Source organism: Oryzias latipes, chromosome 8, assembly GCF_053564925.1.
Source record: "Oryzias latipes strain Hd-rR chromosome 8, Olatipes_Hd-rR_3.1".
Lineage (NCBI taxonomy): Eukaryota > Metazoa > Chordata > Actinopteri > Beloniformes > Adrianichthyidae > Oryzias > Oryzias latipes.
Window position 1 is genome coordinate 13,875,104 of NC_136244.1, and position 20,408 is coordinate 13,895,511.

The following is a 20,408-nucleotide window of genomic DNA, read 5'->3' on the forward strand; positions in this document are numbered from 1 at the left end:
CCTGCTTCTTACTTAATCCAAACCTTTTAGTTGTTTTTTTTATAAGTGCCCACCCAGACAAAGCGCACAGTCAGCAAATATTCCCACCGCGCTCCCTAAACCTTAATTATTCACAACTTATGAATAACGCACTCACCTCAAACTGGCAAATGGGGGTATTTTTGCGTATTGTGCGTTGAATTAGTTATAACCTAACAATGGCAAAACATTCATTTTTTATGCCTTGGACATCTTTTCCCCCATTTATTTTGCATTTAAATGCCATAATAAGCATTTTTCTGTCAATAAAGGTTGGGGAAATCTAAAAGTTACCTGTTAATTTAAAGTTTTAAGACTTTTGCTATTCTTAGCCTGATAAATTAAAGATGTAGTAAAGATTAAGTTGAAATAAGAAGTGAGATAATACAATCAATGCAATTTCTTGATTGCCGTCCCAGACAAACAATGTGACCAAGCCTTGGACCTCTGTCAGAAATGTGATGCCGACATTTCTCAGAGGAAAACAAAGAGCTATTAGGCGGCTGCAGCACTGATGTGTAATCAGCACAGCTCAAGGCAGGAAAATAAGGATGTAACAATGTCCTCTTAATGAAAATGACAGTCTCTTGGATACACAGCAAATTGCAATTTTGGATATGATTACTGACGGAAGGGTTGGAGACTCTATGAGAAAGTTAGACTACACTTTGCCTTTTTATTTATAATGTTATGAGTTCAACAGTGTAACAGAAGCAATTGGTGGGTATTCTTAATCATTGAGGAAAGGTGTAGAGGTTTGGTCGCTGTCCATGGTGCTGAAAACAAAAACGATGAACCCAGCAGTGATTTGAACTGGTGTGCGCATGTGTGGGAGTATTTATACCTCCCCTGAACTTCAAAATGAACATTGCCTCCCATGACAGCCCTCCATCCTCTTCTCGTCTCCTCCAAACCTACACAACACTCCCTACTGAAGTATGGCTACCTGTTCCCCCCACAGACTCCTGCTCTGCAGCCAGAGTTCTCTTCTATGGGAGGCGCTCACGCTTGAGTTTCTCTGCGATGGTACGCTCGCTTGTCCGATCTTATGAAGACATGAAACGCTCAACCTGATCATCTGCCGCTGCGCGAGCGCGCTTAGAAGCAAGCGCCTATGCGCGCGTCGACTTAATGCTACATTAATTTGGTAATTGTTTCTGTCAATTTGTTATAAACTCAACATCCATCTAACATTAAATCCACAATTGCACAAAATGCGCACGCATCACTGAAGAGTCCAGCTCTGTTATGTCCCTGCAGGCTTGGTCTATATGCTTTCACATCTGTTCAAAAGGCATTTGCTGCAGTTTATTTCATCAGAGGGTGATTTGCTGGCGCAACAACAACACTTTCCATGTGGAGACCAAATAAAGGAAATCCACCCCTCCTTCCTTCTCTCCATTTCTCTCTTTGTCTGTCTACCCGTCTCTCCAACACTCACTTTGGCGGAGATTTCACGCGCAAAATGAGATTTTGACAGACCAAAAGCGGGAAAAAAGTAGGCTTCTGATCACGCACAGGAAAAGTCTTATTTCGGAATTTCCGACACTTCAAAGCAAAGAAGGGGGGATTTTCCACCCCTCTTTTGCATCCCATAAGCTCCAGATTTCCTAAAGAGATGTCCGGCTGATCCATTTTTGGCTGCATACGGAGCCGGGCTTCACAGATGCGCCCCCTCCGCCACCTTATTCCACAGAGAGGTGTAGTCTGGGAGCGTGATGGAGTGAAGACGATCCTCACGTGGAAATTGTTTTGTTAACGCCTGCATGGAATTGTTGGTTTATTTTTTGTAATGACACCCCCCATTTTTAATGGATAATGCTTCTGGGAACATCAAGTTGAGCACCGATGAAGCTGCCGACAAAAATCTGAGAGTATGTAAGGATTCATGCCAACATTTTCTGGGACCTGAGAGAGAGCGTTATCGGTGCGTTAGAGGATGCTAGGTCTGATGGGTTATTTTTCCCCCCTTTGGTGTTCCCAAATTCCTCTGCGCAGTGGCTTGGTATGTACTGTTTTCACACACTCCGAATAAAAGTTGACGCGTGAAGAGATGCACAAGATTTGTTGGCTTTGAGGCTCCGTCTTTGCGCGCTAGAAATGTGAATCCAGCAAGTGCGCACCAGCAGAGTCGCCAAGGCTTCCATCGCAAAGCCCCCGTGTTCGGTCTGGGGAGGAACTTGGCTTTTCACCGCAGCACCACAAAACCATTTTTTGTTGTTGTCTTCGCCCCCCCTCATCGAAATGCCTCCATGAGCGCAGATTCCGGTTGGATACAGATTCTCCAGGGGGGCCAAGAGCGTGAAGGAAGGATAAACGGCGGCTGTTTCGTTTAGTAAATCGTGGACACACCTTTTTTTTGATGCCAGTCAAGGTGAGTTTTCCCCTTTTCTCATGTGAGGCTTTTGTCTAAAAGCAGCAGGGACCAGAAAAAAAGTATTTCTCCATTAGACCTGTGGCCTCCTACATATGAAAAAGTAACTCATTTATTTTATTAAGTATTTTATCAAGAAAAAACAGAAAGGACTGGAATATTCTGGATTAAGTTTATTTAAATGTTTACAAGAAGCAAACATCCCCATAGCCTTTAATATAGCATATATAATAGCCTTTAATGGACTGATTCTGAGAGGCAATTTCACAAAAATCTATTAGTTACCAACCATTCATGCAATTTAAAGGGGACTTTTAAATATTTTTTTATATTTCATGGGGATGACAGTCAAGGTGTGACAGGAAAGTATACCCTGCAGGCCTCACAGTTGAGCATTCTTTAATATTCCCACATAAAACAGGCGTGCAAAGAGGGATTACAATGTGTACTTTGGTTTCCTGTCTCATAGTTTTCTGTAAATTTAACATCTATTTCTTTGCCATGTGAGGATTTTGTCAATCATACATGCATTCTGTCATTTTTTTTTTTTGCAGCGTAACTTAAACAAAAGGGGATTATGTATCATATGTTGGAGCCTTCAAAAGTCTCCATCAATGTTAAATGCTCCTAGAAGCCCAATTGTCCCTTCACTTATTGTAAGGGACTTTATAAAATTGCAAGTCTGCAGCTTAAAATAATTTATATTCACTAAGAGACATTTCATAAACACAGATTTGTGCAGTTATTCACTTGTTTTCACTTACAGGCTAACTCACACTCAACCATTTGCAACTGGTTCCTAAACTTTACCTGAAATGACATCAATAGCACCAAATTACATTTTCATTTTCTGCATTTCTTTAGTTCTTATGATACGTAGTTGTCTCAGCTTTTCCCAGAAAAGTTCTATCAACACAACAAATACAAGTAAAGACCAGCACAGTGAACATTTTCTCTGAATTCACCCCAAATGAAGCTGCCTTGGTCGTCTCTGCTGCTGGTTCTGGCGAATGGCAGATAAAGCTGCAGACATAATTTCAGCACAAAATCCAGTGAAAGACTTTTGAAGGTAATAAACAGCCAACTCTGGGAAAATGACTCACTGTCCTGTTAAACTGCAACCAAAGTGTTGTTGTGTGACTAATCTCTGTTGAGATCAGTTTTATGGAGGCATCAGGGCTACTGTAAGGGTTCAGCCTGGTCTATGTTAGTATTCGGGAGAGTTTTTAGTCTGCAGTTTGTGGTTGAAGGCTTGAATGCCAAAGATGCTAAAACAACAGGTTGAAATCTGGCATTACGATTTACCTGCGAAAGGCAGCGATGGACAATTTGTTGTTTTTTTGAAGCTGCAGTGATGTGCGAGTTAACCAGAGGTGCACAAATCCCCAAAAGCTGAAGTAAGCATGCATATTGGGAAGTGTTATATTAGATTAATAAAAATAAAAAAAACAGGACAAGGTGAAACTGTGAGAGTTAAATGTAAAAAAAATAAACCACTGAGAGGTAAAATGAGAAGAAAAAATCAGAAGTTGGAGGAAAATGGAGCAGGAGTTGGTGGGAACGTTAGAGGGAACAGCAGAAAGAGAGACGACGAAGATGAAAATGGCACGGAGCACGCGGAAGATGACAGCGAGCAGGATGCCAGTGTGTCTGCGGTGAATGCTGGTATTATTAGGTTAGGTGAAACGATCGGTTCATGCTTGACAATTGTGCAGAGAGGCCAGCCACATACTGCGCCTTAAAAGCCTCCTGTGAAGGCCAGAACAAGTGACGGAGGGAGGGGAGGGGGCAGGCAGAGAGGAGACTTGGTTGCTGTCGATATGCTATCAAGAAGAACAAAGGAATGCGATGGGTGGAGGTGAACACCGGAAAAAGATGATGGATAAGACGAAAAGGAAAGAAAAATAATTCATGACGGATCAGATTTCTTATTTTTTTTTCTCTGACTCATCAAAAAGTTTATTCTTTCTCAAAACTTTTCCTTCTTTTTAAGCATTTTTTTTTAATCTCCCAGCAGAATTAAGCTTGGAGAAATGAAGCACAAATAACAGGTAGAAGCAGCATCCAGGGAGCTTTAACCAGTCAGCTTAAGGACTTCAGGGCCACCTATCTCTTTCATTGTGTGTCTCGTCCTCTCGAGAAATGACTCACTGGTAACGCCACTGGAAGGCAAGGCTGAGCGCTCACCCACAGGGCCTGCCTTTGTATCATTCAGAGCATAATCACAGCCACACACACGTGCATCCAATCAGATTTGTGTGTACATCAGTGGAAAAGATGCTGGCTAAGATCCACAAATATCAGGGATGCGTGGAAACGACGCATAGATCAATACAGCACATACAATAAACAAAGGAGGAGTCTCCCGATGAGAGCTTTGACTCAGACGCCTTTAAAAATGAAGAGTTTAAGCTAAAAAATAAGAAATTAAAATACTTGAGCTGCTTGGTCATTAAACTATTTGCCTCTTTAAGTCCATGTTAGACATCCACTACATTCATTTTGTACATTTTGCACTGATGAAAATTGGTCATACTTGCAAGTACGTGGAAAAGGGAAAAAAGTTGTGGTCTTTACATGAAATCTTAACAGATGCATCACAAATGAACTATGTTAAAACCACAGAAGTAAATGTATCACGAAAGACTGAAAACTGAAAACTGAAGAATGAAATTTCATACATGGAAAATGCACAAAATGTACCGGCTGTGTGACTCCGCCTTTGATGAGATCTGACTCTTCCTCTTTTCCTAAACAATCACAATCCCAATTACCGCTACTCTCCAAATATATTATTTTGCTTCAGAAAAAGTACTTTTTGTAGTGAAGGGAAACTCCTAAAGTACTGAAAGATGTTATAACGTGTAATTATACAGTAAAGTTCTACCATTAAAAAATCCTTTATATGGTGGATTTGAAAGGGTGGTTACACTTTTGAGAAAAGTATAATTTAGCTGCATGTCACTACATTTTTCAATTATTAGAGCCACTGAGCCTGGAAAAGTCGCCACAGTGTGAAAGATTCTTCACACCTGAGCAACAGGATAACACGAGTGCCTTACAGATTTAGGCTTAAATAAAAGAAAATGATGCTTGTGGTATTTCATGTGTTTAATTCACACATGCTTTTTTTCTATGGTTACTTAAAGAATCAATAATGAAACAAATTCAATATCATTTAGATCAAAAGGATTTATGGAGTCTGATGACAAAATTTGTGCAGATGCTTCTTATTGTTTGAAAAAGAGTTTTTGCATTTGGAGCTCACAATAAATCCAAAATAGACATATAGCCATATTCCAATGTTGTCCTTCCAAGATCAAATTCATTTTGATGCTCATGTGCAGCTAAGATTCAAACCACATATGAAAACAGACATAGGCTGCCATTTTTTTCTTAAGAAACACAAGTTATTGTGTAATAAAATGTCTCACTTAAACCACACTGCACAGCATGTAAAGGATTTATATCAGTGCATCCTGTCAAGCTTTATTACAACTATTTTAGATGTGATGCCAGATGGTTATATAGCATTTTAGATCATTTTTTTGGGGGTTTTACCACAGATCATGCTGTACATAAAACACAGAAGAATATAAAATGTAAAATATAAAATATGTAGAGTGGCGTTCAAGTGTAGAAAAGATGTGCCTGGAGTTGCTGTCTTCATGACATCATTTGTCCCTGAATAACGTTTCTGTTATTTAACCTTCATATTGAATCGTTCCATGTTGTATTTTGTTGTATTAAGATACCCTTAAAAGCCTTTCTTTAAAAAAAAAAAAAAAAAAGAGGCCACGGTGCGCTTTAAAACCCAGAAGGCCTGGTGTCTAAGCACTTTTTAGAGGTACACACTACTCTGTCAAAATGTTTGGTTGGATATCAATGCATAGTACGCTAACACGGTTAACACAGCTAACATATCGTGGTGTCTGACTGTGTTTTTTTTACAAGTTACTCACAAGGTGGGGAGTTAGCCTAGTGACAGTAATGTTTCTTGCAGACAATTCATTGACCGTGCGTCTTATAATCCAATGTACCCTTTAGTGTAGAAAATACAATACTTGGGTAACTTGCGTATTTTCCACTCAAGACATTGTTATTATTTTATCAGGAAGTTGTCCTGAAAACCTTATTTATGTCTACTGTAGGACTTGATCGTCTTGTTCCTGTACTTTTGAGCCAGAAATCGTCAAAAGTGATGACAAACAAAGCAACAGCATGTCAGAAGCTTTAAAATCTGTTCTAGAATTCATCCTTGTTGCTCACATTCCTCTCTTTGACACAACCCTTTGTTATGCCTCCTCTGCTTTGTAACCTGTCTGTGTTGACACCAGTGTAGGTCGTCTGAGGCCCTCTACCATCACTAAGTCACTTTGACGGACACCACATCCCTCCATTCAACCCACCTGGCTCACTGCTTAGTGATGTGAACAAACATTGACCCCCGCCTCCAGGATTTGTGACCTTTTAGGAGTCTGTAGCACTCATGTCTTGTGATATTTTTCATGGTTGATTGCTGTATTTATGGATCATAAAGCACTTGGAAACCATGTGGTACACATTCCATCAAGGTCTTATTATGGCGTGTGTGCAGTACTCAAGGAAGAAATTCTGTAGTATTTCTTGAAATATTTTGCACCTGAGATGGTTTACAGGTTGAGAATTGACCCAGATTATGATCACTTAAAAGGGCAATAAATCTATACATCCTTATTTTTGGGAATAAGAGAAAAAAAACATGACAGTTTGGTAAAACACAAAGATACATGTGTGATATTAATACTCCAATTTTGTTCCAATGTCTAAAATCATCTCAATTTTTCTTTGGGTGATTTAAATAAAGTTTTTACAAATGACCAAACAACTAATTACAAAAAAAAGTGTTTTAGCCTAACCTTGACTCATAAAGCTGGCAGGACTAACCTCTTCATACTGACTATTAAAGCAGTGGCAGCTTTCAAGAAGCACTTTAGAGACCCAGGGACACATTTGATGCACGTTTTTTTTTTTTTTTGGGGGGGGGACCTTCTGTTTCTGTCTCATTTTATTGCTCTGCATTGCTCTTCCTTCTTTCACGGTCTGCATTTTTCTGCATTTTCTTGTATTTACATTTAACTTTTGGTCTGTGAAGTTTCAGGTAATGTTGGTTAGTCGTCCTCGTCCTGTCTTGGTAGAGCCACATCATTGTGGACACTGTTTGCTTCTCTTCTTCTTATCCCATCACTGATTCTAGTTCATTATAACAGCTAATTCTCATAAGTCTTTATCTCCTTCAGGGCTTAGTCACCTTGGTTTTTCTTAGTTCAGTGCCACCTCCACACTTTGATGAATTTGGGTTTATTACTCTCTTGTTTCATTTTAGCGACTTAATATCCAGTGTTTAGTTTCTCAGTTATCCAACATCAATAATCTTGTGGTTTTTTTTTATATTTACTCCATCTGTTCATTCTCAGTGTTCAATTTTCCATGATGCCTCAGAAATTATTTCATCTTCAAGGCTTTTACTAAAAGATCTTTGTTTTTGTTTTTTCAAATTGAGGTGATATTGACATTAGAATTAACATTGACTAATGTTGCAGTAGAAGACGACTATTTATTTTTGATTAGCAGGGAGACAAAAAAGCTAATCATCCACAATTGATAAGAGTCTGACTGAATAACAAAATCTCCAAACTGAATATCCAAAAACAAATTTGCTGAAAGATCAGCAAGGGTGGGCTGTGCAGTGGGGTAGTGGTTTGCACTCTCGCCTCATGGTGAGAAGACCCTGGTTGAATCCCAGCTTGGACCTTTCTGTGTAGAGTTTCTATGTTCTCCTTGTGAATTTGTGGGTATTCCGGCTTTCTCCCACAGTCCAAAAACATGCTTTATAGGTTATTTGGTGATCCTAAAATGCCCCTATGTGTGTGGCCTTGTGACCTCGCTTTGTCCAACAGTATCTGTGATAGGCTCCAGCAACCCTTTTACCCCACATGGGATTCAGAAGGTTAGAAATGATCTAGATTGATCTGCAGGGAAAGTTGATACTATTTTGATTGGCAGAGTGAAGAAGGAGGGATGATGTTGAAGAATTCAAAAATGAGTAATCTTACATGCCAGACAAAATAAAAATAATATTTTATCACCAGCTGTTTTATCATAAAAAGCAAAATAAATCACTTTACCAAACCCAAAATATCTATTTTTGAAAAAAATGTCCAAAACGTACAAGTTTTAGTCGTTGTTCATCCTTCTATATTATGTTCTCTTTAGACACTATACAGTGGGAGCCTTATGGACACAAATTTGCTTTAATTTTATTGACTATGCTGTGTACGATTTAAAAAGCTTGCGCCTATAAGGTATATATTTTTAAAGCTTTATACATTTGGAAGAGCACCCAAAAGCAGCAAGCATTCACAAATATTCTTTTGTTCACGCCTGTCTTTGATACGTCATGTCATCCAAATGCTTTTTTGAAATTTTACTTATAAGCTCTTCTCCTCTCATTCCTCTTTTTGTCTTTTTACCTGTGAGTTTAATCATATTCCACCAACTGTCAAACTGAAGTAAAATGATAGCTGTAGATTGCTTTTCACCTTTGCGAGAGTAATCACATTTTTGCCACCGTGATTGAAAACGGTAATATGAACGCGGCACTTTAATCACCAGCATCCGTTTCATCACAACAAATTATTTAGTCACCATTTGCCATCATTTCAGTTGCTGCCATTGACTCATTTTCTCTAGCAGCAACTGTCACAGCTGGAGAGTTAGGTCTCTCCTCCTGTCACACAATACAAACTTTATAATTTACTTAATTTCACATCTAATATTCTTTTTTTTTTTTACACATTTTATTTAAGATGAATTTAATTTTGACTAAACTTGGTGCAATTAATTCCAAAAGCATCAAAATGGCAGAGATGCCATGGAAATAGTCTATTCTTGAAATTATGTCATCATATATAAGGCGCATTTTAATTCGTCAGTCGGTCAGACTTTATAAACTGCGTTCACAGTAACGCTAAAAGTTTTTTGTAACACGCTTCATGTGAACCATGTTAGAAGCTTGAGCTGCGTTAGCATATTCACCTGTATATTACCTGTAACTCCAAACCTCAATTGCAACATTTTAAAAACTACCACTAAAACAAGCGATACTAGGTCTACAGTAATTCCCAACCTTGTTTGTAACAGGTAAAAAACAGTCAGACACCACCAGACGTTAACGTTACCATAATAAAACTCAACTTTGTTTTTTTTGTTTTTTCAACTTGTCCTGTCCAACAGCTAGGCAGACAGATGAGAGCTGAGGGCCTCTTGTGTTGGACATATTTTACTTTAACAAGAGGGGTTATTAATCTTCAGACAAACCAAAGGTATGACTGAATAAACCCCTTTTGTAATTGAGGCCAAACTTTTATTCATTTCAACCATGATTGAAAATCTTTGGTGTTGGACCGGACGGAAAAGGAAAGAAGGGAAGAAGAGGGAGGGATGTCAGAGGGGGGGGGGGGGGGGGGTGATAGTGAGAGGGGGGGGTAAGACCATGAAGCAGCATAAAGCAGACAGGTTTACTGGTTGTTTATCATTACGGTACAGTTCAAATGTAGTACAAAAAGGGCGGGGCCTGTTCACACACACTCAAATATTATCAACACACCTGCTAGCTGCAAAAAAATGTCCACATGTCAACATGTACACAAAACAGATAGTGTTCACGAACGCATACCTATGCCTTTAAACCAACTAGTGTGAAATCTTTCATTCATTCAATCATGCAAACTATAAGTGCAAAGTGAGCTAACACCTGTGCTCAGGTGAGTGTTTATGTTCTTCTAAAATGGATGGTGGAATGTGAAAAGAAGGAGGAGGAGCGCCCAGCCACCCCCACACCCAGACCCCCGCCACAGCAGCAGCGGCAGCCGGAATTCCCCCAACGCCACACGGGAACAGGCAGACTCAACTTTGTTAGTAACACGTCAAAAACAAAGCCACTCGTTACCTGTGTTAGCGGATTCACTACAGCCCTCAACCAAACATAGAGTGCCAAGTGGCCTACCTCATCAAAATCCCTTCGACATCAGTAAGCACAACCAAATTTATTTAACACTTAAAGCCTCCAGATTATAAGGAGCACTGACGCTTTTTGAAAAAATAAAGGCTTGTAAGTGCACCTTATGTGGAAAATACGGTACCTTACACTTTAAGATATTCAGTCTAGCAACCATTTCCCTTCAGTCAGTCAGTCAAACAAACCTACTATATGTTTATATTGATTTGAATATTTCATGTTTTCTTTTGCTGATCTTATTTTATTTTTCTTTTTGTTGTATAAAAGCTTTATTTTTTTTCATTGCACTCCCTTTCTAAATGATGCAGAGAGCACAACTGCCCTTCACACAAACACACACAGATGCATTCACACGCACACACGTAGGAATACCAACATAAACACATGCACGACACTGAGAGCTGCAGGGCTGTAAATGTCAGTCCTCACTCTGTCTATTTGTTGATGGATTTGATTGATTGTCGGCTTTGTGTGCATGTGTGTGTGTGTTTGTGCATTTGTGGCTGTGTGCCCATGTGCTTGAATTGTGGCTGGCTAAGAAAAGGGTTTGAGACATTCAAGGACACAATGATCCATTTGAGATGTTGCCCCTTGTGTTGACCCACACCTCTCAAAAAATGAATACAAGGTTAGTTAATGGTAATTACTGTGTCCATCTATGTATTTAGGTTTGCTATAATGTATGTAGATGTACTTTGAGGAACAATTCCCTGTTAGTTACAAAAGAAATAGTAAAACTCTTGTGAGTGTGCTGCTTCAAAATTCAGACCCCAGGCTCCACCGGAGGAGAACAGGACGTGTACTGGAAAACAGAAGGCAGACTTGTGAAAAACCTGAGGAGAAGTCTGTCTTTTGGTGCATGAAAATTCAATGAAGGCGTCGAACGGGTGCAAACAATGCAGGGGGACATATCTACATGTGAGTCATTAATCAAAAGATGCTCCATGACATGTAAACAAGAACAGGAATTAAATGTCCTACAAAAAGTTCTCGCAGAGTGGCTAGTCAGAATATCTTGGAAAAAGGTCAATCACATTATAATGCATGTAAAGTCAGCCACTGGCTACAAATAGTCTGGAGCACCAATATTTAGAGATGGCTTGTTACACATCAACTTTGATCAAAAGGATTAAAAAATAAAAATATATTTTTTTAAAAAGTTTAATTTTATTACTAAGCTTAGCTGCACTGTGCGCTTGTGTATATGAGAGGTAGTATAAAATAGCATTGATTCAAGTAAACTTCAATTTTATTTTTTTATTATTTTTCATAAACTATACAAATCTATGGCTTCAAGCTAGCAGCATTGGGTGGTCCATTATAATTGTTTAAAACTTGACTCTTTCTCTTATTATTTGTTTATAGTAATGATGCTGCGGTTTGCTAAAATGTCTAATACCTTTATGAGTAGATTAATTATACTCATTTTTTTAAAATCATTTAAAGGCAATAGCTGAAAGCTCATTTCAGTCAGACAACTCTTGCAGAAGAATATTTATTTCACAACATCTTTAGGTTGACATTCACAATTTGATTCACAACTTCGTTTTGGCATAAGGCTCCGTTCAATTCCTTGAGACACTTATTTTTTCCATACACTTTCGGGTAACAACCCCCGTAACGGAGCCCACAGGTGGAAGCCGGGGAGGAGGGAGGGGCAAAGAATGAGCGCTGAAGGTAAGAGAGAATGAACAATTGCACACCTGACTTAAATAGGACACTAAGCAGGTGGGTTAATTAACTGACCCGCCCTAGGGGAGTAACCTGCAATTCTGCCGAGTGTCTGCCCGAAATGCGACGAGTCGCTATTTCAGTCAGACAACTCTTGCAGAAGAATATTTATTTCACAACATCTTTAGGTTGACATTCACAATTTGATTCACAACTTCGTTTTGGCATAAGGCTCCGTTCAATTCCTTGAGACACTTATTTTTTCCATACACTTTCGGGTAACAACCCCCAACACCAAGATCATCCAGAAGAAGAAAATGTAAATGTGAATGTATAATCAGTGTGTAAATAAGATGAGGTGTGTTTTCGGCATCATTCCATTTTCACTTCATTTCATTTCATTTTCCAGTATGACTGCTATGTGTTTACCCGGCACCATTGACCGTTTGGCCGCTCCCTTCAAGAACCACTCTACGAAGGGAACATGCTATCTAGTGTATCTGCTATGTGTTTACCCGGCACCATTGACCGTTTGGCCGATCCCTTCGAGAACCACTCTACGAAGGGAACATGCTATCTAGTGTATCTGCTATGTGTTTACCCGGCACCATTGACCGTTTGGCCGCTCCCTTCGAGAACCACTCTACGAAGGGAACATGCTATCTAGTGTATCTGCTATGTGTTTACCCCGGCACCATTGACCGTTTGGCCGCTCCCTTCGAGAACCACTCTACGAAGGGAACATGCTATCTAGTGTATCTGCTATGTGTTTACCCGGCACCATTGACCGTTTGGCCGCTCCCTTCGAGAACCACTCTACGAAGGGAACATGCTATCTAGTGTATCTGCTATGTGTTTACCCGGCACCATTGACCGTTTGGCCGCTCCCTTCGAGAACCACTCTACGAAGGGAACATGCTATCTAGTGTATCTGCCATGTGTTTACCCCGGCACCATTGACCGTTGGGCCGCTCCCGTTCACCAGGGGAGCATACTATCCGAAGAGAAAGAGAGAAGACTGGAGGGGAGCAAACGAGATTACACAACCTGATTCAATTTAAAAACCATGCATTTTAAACTCATCATTCGCGGCTTCCACTTGAGGAAGGACTTCTCTTAGGATAATTGTTTTCCTTACGCTTTAGGGTAACAAACCCCCAACCCAAGATCATCCAGAAGAAGAAAATGTGAATGTATAATCAGTGTGTAAATAAGATGAGGTGTGTTTTCGGCGGCATTCCATTTTCACTTCATTTCATTTCATTTTCCAGTATGACTGCTATGTGTTTACCCGGCACCATTGACCGTTTGGCCGATCCCTTCGAGAACCACTCTACGAAGGGAACATTCTATCTAGTGTATCTGCTATGTGTTTACCCGGCACCATTGACCGTTTGGCCGCTCCCTTCGAGAACCACTCTACGAAGGGAACATGCTATCTAGTGTATCTGCTATGTGTTTACCCGGCACCATTGACCGTTTGGCCGATCCCTTCGAGAACCACTCTACGAAGGGAACATGCTATCTAGTGTATCTGCTATGTGTTTACCCGGCACCATTGACCGTTTGGCCGCTCCCTTCGAGAACCACTCTACGAAGGGAACATGCTATCTAGTGTATCTGCTATGTGTTTACCCGGCACCATTGACCGTTTGGGCCGCTCCCATACGAGAACCACTCTACGAAGGGAACATGCTATCTAGTGTATCTGCTATGTGTTTACCCGGCACCATTGACCGTTTGGGCCGCTCCCATTCGATAACCACTCTACGAAGGGAACATGCTATCTAGTGTATCTGCTATGTGTTTACCCCGGCACCATTGACCGTTGGGCCGCTCCCGTTCACCAGGGGAGCATACTACCTAAAAGAGAAAGGGAAAGAAATGAAATGGGAGCCGACAGAAGAAGTACTCATACCTGATTTTAGAACGTAAAGCCCACGTCCGCAAAACGCTGTGCGGAACTTCAATTTTAGCCGCCATGAACGACCCTAGGATGACACAAACTTACATCCAATACATGACATTCTATGCCATGCTGAAATAACCCCATATACTAAGCTTCCATCTCATACTATGACGGGGTTAACGGCCATAAACATTTCATCTGGCATAATATTCACACAAGCTCAGTAACATCCATTAATCTAAGCTGCCATCACACTATGACGGGCTCGACGCCACAACATCCATTAGGCATGCTACTCACGCAGGCTTAGTAACTTCCATTATTGCGAACTCCCAACGACAATTCCACAACGAGCCTAACGGCCACAAAGTTCTCCCATTTGGCATACCAATTAAACGCCCTCAAACCTCCATGAAGTCGAGTTCCGTTACACTAACATATAAATGAACTTACGAACCAATTGTGTAGCTCCATCGCATACCAATACAAACCCAGAACATCCTTAATTTTTTTTTTTTTTTTTTTTTTTTTTTTTTTTTTTTTTAGGCTTCCACCTGACAAATAATTTTCTTTCAACATTTATAATCCAAGAATTTCACACTCATTCCGCCGCTGACATAGATTGATTCAAGCCAGAAATGTCCTTGGAACGCAGAGGAGGTCCACCACCTCTTCACTTTCAGTGCAGCAATAGGTGCGTTGAGCAGTCATCGTTGCAGCACCAGACCAGGGAATGCAGGGGTGACAATCGGCAGAAATGGAGCAGCTGACCTGGGAGTAGGCGTTCGCAGGCTCAGGATGCGATGCATAGATAAAGACAAAACCAGTATTAGTCTTGGCAAAGAACATACAAATAACTCAGAAACTGATCAGTTTTAAAATGCTTGAGACAAAATGGAATAACACTGCTTTTAAAAGAACAATACTGAGAAGCGAAATTCGGTAGAAGTTAAGAAAAAGTCCCATTGTGGAGTCATCGCACAATGGAAACCACCATAATCAAAATTTCCAACAGAGAAGTGACAGTGAAATACAGAACCTGCACAAAATCTTAACACCAAATTTTATGTACACCAGTGGTAAGAGAAGTAACCTTCAAAAGTTCCAAAGGGACGCACCTGCGGAAGGTCACGGAGCAGGCACTGGGAAGTATAACCGAGAACCAAGGAGATTGTAGATGAGGAAGGTCAACATCGCACGTAGCAACGGAGTGCGGCTCGGCCGGATTCGATTCTTGCATCCGATAATAGAGGTGCAAGCATTCCGGCGACAACGGCACCCAAAAACGCCGAGACATCTCCCGATCGATCGCCACAGACAACCCGACTGAGGCAGGACACTGCTCCGTAGACACGCAACGCGACACGCAGGCACGCGACACGAGAGCCGCGGATCCGAAGACGCGCCACGAGCCGGAAGCCGAAACACAGGGGCAGACGCGGGGAAGACGGATGTCCCCCCCCCGTAAGAAGGGGGGAACCAACAAACAGAAGAACGGGGGAGGACACCATGACGCAGAAGGAGAACAACGAACACGGAGAATTGGGGAAGAGGAACGCAGCGCTGCTGCGAAAAGGATGAAGATCCAACAAGATCCGACAAGGACCGGTGGGACAGTGAAAAGAGAACAGCGAGCACAGGGAACTGCAAAGAATGAGCGCTGAAGGTAAGAGAGAATGAACAATTGCACACCTGACTTAAATAGGACACTAAGCAGGTGGGTTAATTAACTGACCCGCCCTAGGGGAGTAACCTGCAATTCTGCCGAGTGTCTGCCCGAAATGCGACGAGTCGCTATTTAAACCATTTGCCATAAAATTAAACTGAGACATTTTCAGTTTTTAAGCGGATCGTGTGATCTTCATACAACATTTTGTTTCAAAATGTCATACCTTCCTTCCATCTACTTGTCCACTTTTTGTGTAATCTGAAAGTAGGACTCAAAATTGTTTAATTATTTTGTTTTTTCTTTAAATGTCTTTAAAGTAAATTTGTTGGGAGGGGCTCTGAAGACCACGGTCACGTGCCAAAATCCCACCATGCGTCAACCTAAATGCAAATTTTCAGCAAGTTCGGCCGCTCGGCAGCGTTTACAGTAGTCGCATTTTTACATGGTGGCCGTGGAGGTTTTTTAAAATAGGAAAAAGTTAAAAATTTTGGCGACCAGACAATTTTTTGACATCGGTCAGTGGCCGCCCAGGCACATTTCTAGGTTGTGGGGTGGCAGTCCTGTGGCAGGCGGGTGGCAGGAATGCAGGAGCGTAATAATTGACTGATAGAAGGGTCTCAAGGATCCCCCAAAATCGTCTGATGATTGTCCAGTTTCAGACTGTCACTCTCCAGCCACCCCCCTGCTCTCGTGTTGCCATCCCACTGCCACCATCCGATTGTTAGAAATCGTACGGTGGCAGAGCGGGCACTTGATGAAGGCTGTTGATATGGGTATTGATGCTGCATTAATGCATTGATGCGCTACATCTTATGAGGATTCCTGCTATGGTTGAACCGCTTGGACCTTTGTTTTCTTTTCCCCTGCTGGGTTTCTTGGAAGGCATGTTGTCTAAAAATGTGTAAATTCACAGAATTCTAATGTGTGCTCAAAATCTGAGTTGCAAATGACCAGTGGTGAAGAATTGCCTGCTTTTGATATACCCCCGGAGCTACCGAGCGGCTGGCGGACGGTGGCCCTTGATACGTATAGCGTCTGGAGTCCTTTACATATCATGCAATCAGAGCTGCTGCCAGCCAGCAATTCGCCTGACTGACTGATGCCTGAAGGCCACGGTCTCCAGTCATGACCACGCCAATGATTCTCAAATATTCGGGCGGCGGCATGAAATCTTAAAGATTCTGTCAATGCCTCCCTATCACGCCATGGCAATTGGATTTGTGACCGTAGCATTAAGGAAAAAGTCAACTGTCTTAAATAGTCTCTAATTTCAAATCATCTCGCTTGTACTGGAAACTACCGTAATTTCCAGACTACAAGCCGCTACTTTTTTCCTGCGCTTACAGCCCTGCGGCTTTTTCAGTGACGCGGCTAATTTATGGATTTCATTGACAGCCGCCATGTATGTACTTTTGAACTCAGTGAATAGTTTGAACTCTCTATCCAACTCCAAGCACAAGGCATTTCTTTTCAACACACCTCTTGGCAGCCAAACAGCATGGACTTGGCTTCAGGTCTTAGACACTTCAGTCATGGTTCAACAAAACGAAACACGCATGCCCGGCCGCATCCCAGAATCCTTTGGGGCCATTAGACCCAACGTGCACGTGATCGCCACTACAATATGATGAAGCTTTCAAGTTAAAAGCAATCGTTAAAAGCAGCGTAAAAAAGTCCACCATCACCAACGGGTTTGGAAAAGCCGGTTTGCTGCGTGACGGAGAGAACAGCGCATGGAGTGAATGTACACTCCATTTACGGTTTCTAAGGAAACCGTAAAAGCGGAATTTTGCTTTGAAAAGCTCACAGCCTCCGTGTGAGCTGGAGACATCTTCTCCTGCTGCTCTTATAGAGCTGCGGGGCCGATGGCAGTCTGATGGCTCCCACACGTAACAACGCATCCGCCCCTCATACACAAAACGTACAGTATTAAGTCCGATTGCTTTGCACAGACACGATTTGCTCGGTCCACCGGCGCAATGGGGACGAAGTGCTCCTCCTTGAAGCCGCCCTGGTCAGAGGTGTCGGAGTAGATAGGAAGGGGAGACAAGGAGCGCGCGGGGCGGGAGCGGAGCGCAGAGGCGTCCGCGGAGTGCAGAGGCTTCTGAATTCTGACGCACGCGCCGCACTGAGGCGCGCGTATCGCGCTGAGGCGCGCGTATCGCGCTGAGGCGCGCGCTTTTCAGTCGCCGCTGCTGTATTTTACCGGTGTGTTTTTCAACCAGCCCTGTTACTCCCATAACGCTGCCGCGACACAAGCGGAAGGAGAGCTTTTCCCGTTCACCCCTCCATGCACTGCTGATACTTGCTCATTCTTAAACACATACAACAGTATGGCGAGCCGGGCGTTGGCCCCGCCTTTAGCCCCTAAGACTCATGGGAAATGTGGAATCGCGGATGTAAATTTCCTCATCATAACTGAGGGATGTAATGTTGATTATATGGTTACTGTTTGTAATTGTATGTATGATACCTAGATTGTCAATAGGTAAAAAAAAGAAAAAAAAGAATGAAATAAAAACACCATAACTGAGGAACTTGTGAACAGAATACAGGTCCATGCTGTTTGACAGATGTTGATACACTCAAATGCATGGGTCAGAGGCAAAGCTGGCTACACCCACAACATACTAATGAACTGCACTCACTCTGGGATGCTGGCCGTGATCTGTCAGGATGACAATATCGCCTAACACATGCGCGGCTTGTACTCTGACGCGGCTTGTGTATGTATAAAATTAATTAAACACGTAAAAATGGGTGGGTGCGGCTTGTAATCGGGTGCGCTTTGTAGTCCGGAATTTACGGTACACTAACAGTTTCTAGTGGGCAATTTTCCTTTGTGTGTCTTTTTCAAGACAACTGAAAAAGCTTTTAGTGTTTGTGCTACATGTTAGCAAGAGTATTAAGAATTATTCCTCAGGAAACTAGATTTTTCCCTTCCTTCTGTATTATATTCTTTAGTATTTTTGTTAAAAAAGTGTATTCTTACAGTAGTTTTATTTTCTATGTTCCAAAACTCAAAACATATAAATTTCCCCTTAAACTGTTCAAACTACGGGAACATCGTCTTCTTTTCTAGAGTTTTGTAAAGACAGAAAATGACATCATCCATCTGAATGCTCATCTATCACTCTTCTTCTTGCGCTCTGCCTGCCTTTCTGAGGCCAGCTGTGTTCAGAGGGGGCAAAGCGGAGGCTGACAGGCATATGGAGCTATTGTGGTTGTTGATGGCGATGACGCTGTGGTTCCTTTAAAGCACCTTGCGCCTGCCCTGATTCATAGCCTCCGGTCACTCATAAAAGGCCGCTCACCACAAACACACACACACGCCTGCATTTTAAAGACCCACACCAATGAAAACTGTGTTTTTGGTGTTTTTAACATGTTCTTGTGCATTTTTCTCATGATGGAGGGCAAATGGAGAAAATTAAGCTTAGAATTGTATTTTGAGTATTTCTTTATTAAAATAAATTTAAAAAAAATGCAGTTGGAAAAAGGTCAGTGATATATTTCTAATGAATTCTCGTCGCTCTGCAGAAACTGTGTCCTAAAAAATGATAAAAAATGACACAATCCTAATTAAAAGACTGCAGGGAAGGCTTTTACAACAGATCAAAAGATGATCTGAGTGTGACTTTTAAATCACTTTTGCCAAAAGGCCATCCGTACATTACAAACATTAAATATACAGAAAGCAGGTGTGCAAATACCAATCTAATGATGCAGAAAAATGAATTTATCTTCTCACCAATAAAAATATATAAGCATTCACCCATCTTTGCACACACGCCTTTCGAAAGGATGCGCTGACACATTGAAGGGACTCCATCCTCTAAGGATTCTGGTAATTAGATTCCTACAGGCCGTGTCTCTCAATTTCACCGCCTTAATTGGAAACACACGGACACACACACCTACACAGGAAGGACTCCACAGGTCCAAGCTTGTTGATCACAAGCATAGAGTGTGTAGGTCTGGAAATTAATTACTCCACTCCCCTCCCCTTAGATGTCTCATTTACTAATCAATCTCCTCTTTGTTTTTATGAATTCTATCAAGTTGTCCCACTAAAGCGAGACAGAAGCGAAGACCAAAGGTGAGAGACTCGGCTTTGTTGCACAGAATAGTTGAGCTGCATATTAAGTGTTCACGGGCGGGTGGGCATGTCGAGATGTCTGCATGTGGGCGCACACCCTGAGGTTTGAAGGAGGAATTGGGGAAAATAGACAAGTGCATCAAAAGCCACATACTGCCCTCTGAATAATATGAGACTGATTGACACTGACAACTCAGCTCAGAGCTCTCTGCAGGGTTAAAGCCTGTGCTGCACCTGAATCCCGTCAAGCATCATGGTGATACTGCTGTAGTTGAGCAACTGTCCTGCTGGGAAAATGGCAACAAAAGTCACACGATGAAACATGCAACACCTTTTGTCCTAGAAATATGGAGCCTATACATTTGTTGACAAAGGGTTTCATGTTTTTTTGTACTCTAAATGTTTTTAAAAGGGTATATTTTAGTTTAACATCAAAAATGGTGTCTGGCATTTCTATGTATAGAGCATAAGTAGATTTGACAGTATGGTGCTACAAAAGGTTATTTTTGGTGGGATGATTTGTTGGATTCTATCTGCAGGAGGCAGAAAACTATTCCTAAAACGATGTTTTCATGGACGGAGCTCGAAAAGGTAAATCTTGAAATAACA

General features: G+C 41.6%; 1 protein-coding gene across 4 annotated transcripts in view; it reads left to right on the forward strand.

Moving 5' to 3' along the window:
- The first annotated feature begins 1,458 nt into the window (after positions 1-1,458).
- The window catches only part of cacna1ia (calcium voltage-gated channel subunit alpha1 Ia), a 213,327-nt gene continuing 194,377 nt past the window's right edge, over positions 1,459-20,408 (forward strand). For all 4 annotated transcript variants that reach the window (XM_023957619.2, XM_078951512.1, XM_078951513.1 and 1 more), the window contains exon 1: positions 1,459-2,392. The gene's annotated coding sequence lies outside the window, so the exon portion shown is untranslated. The remainder of the gene's footprint in view (positions 2,393-20,408) is intronic.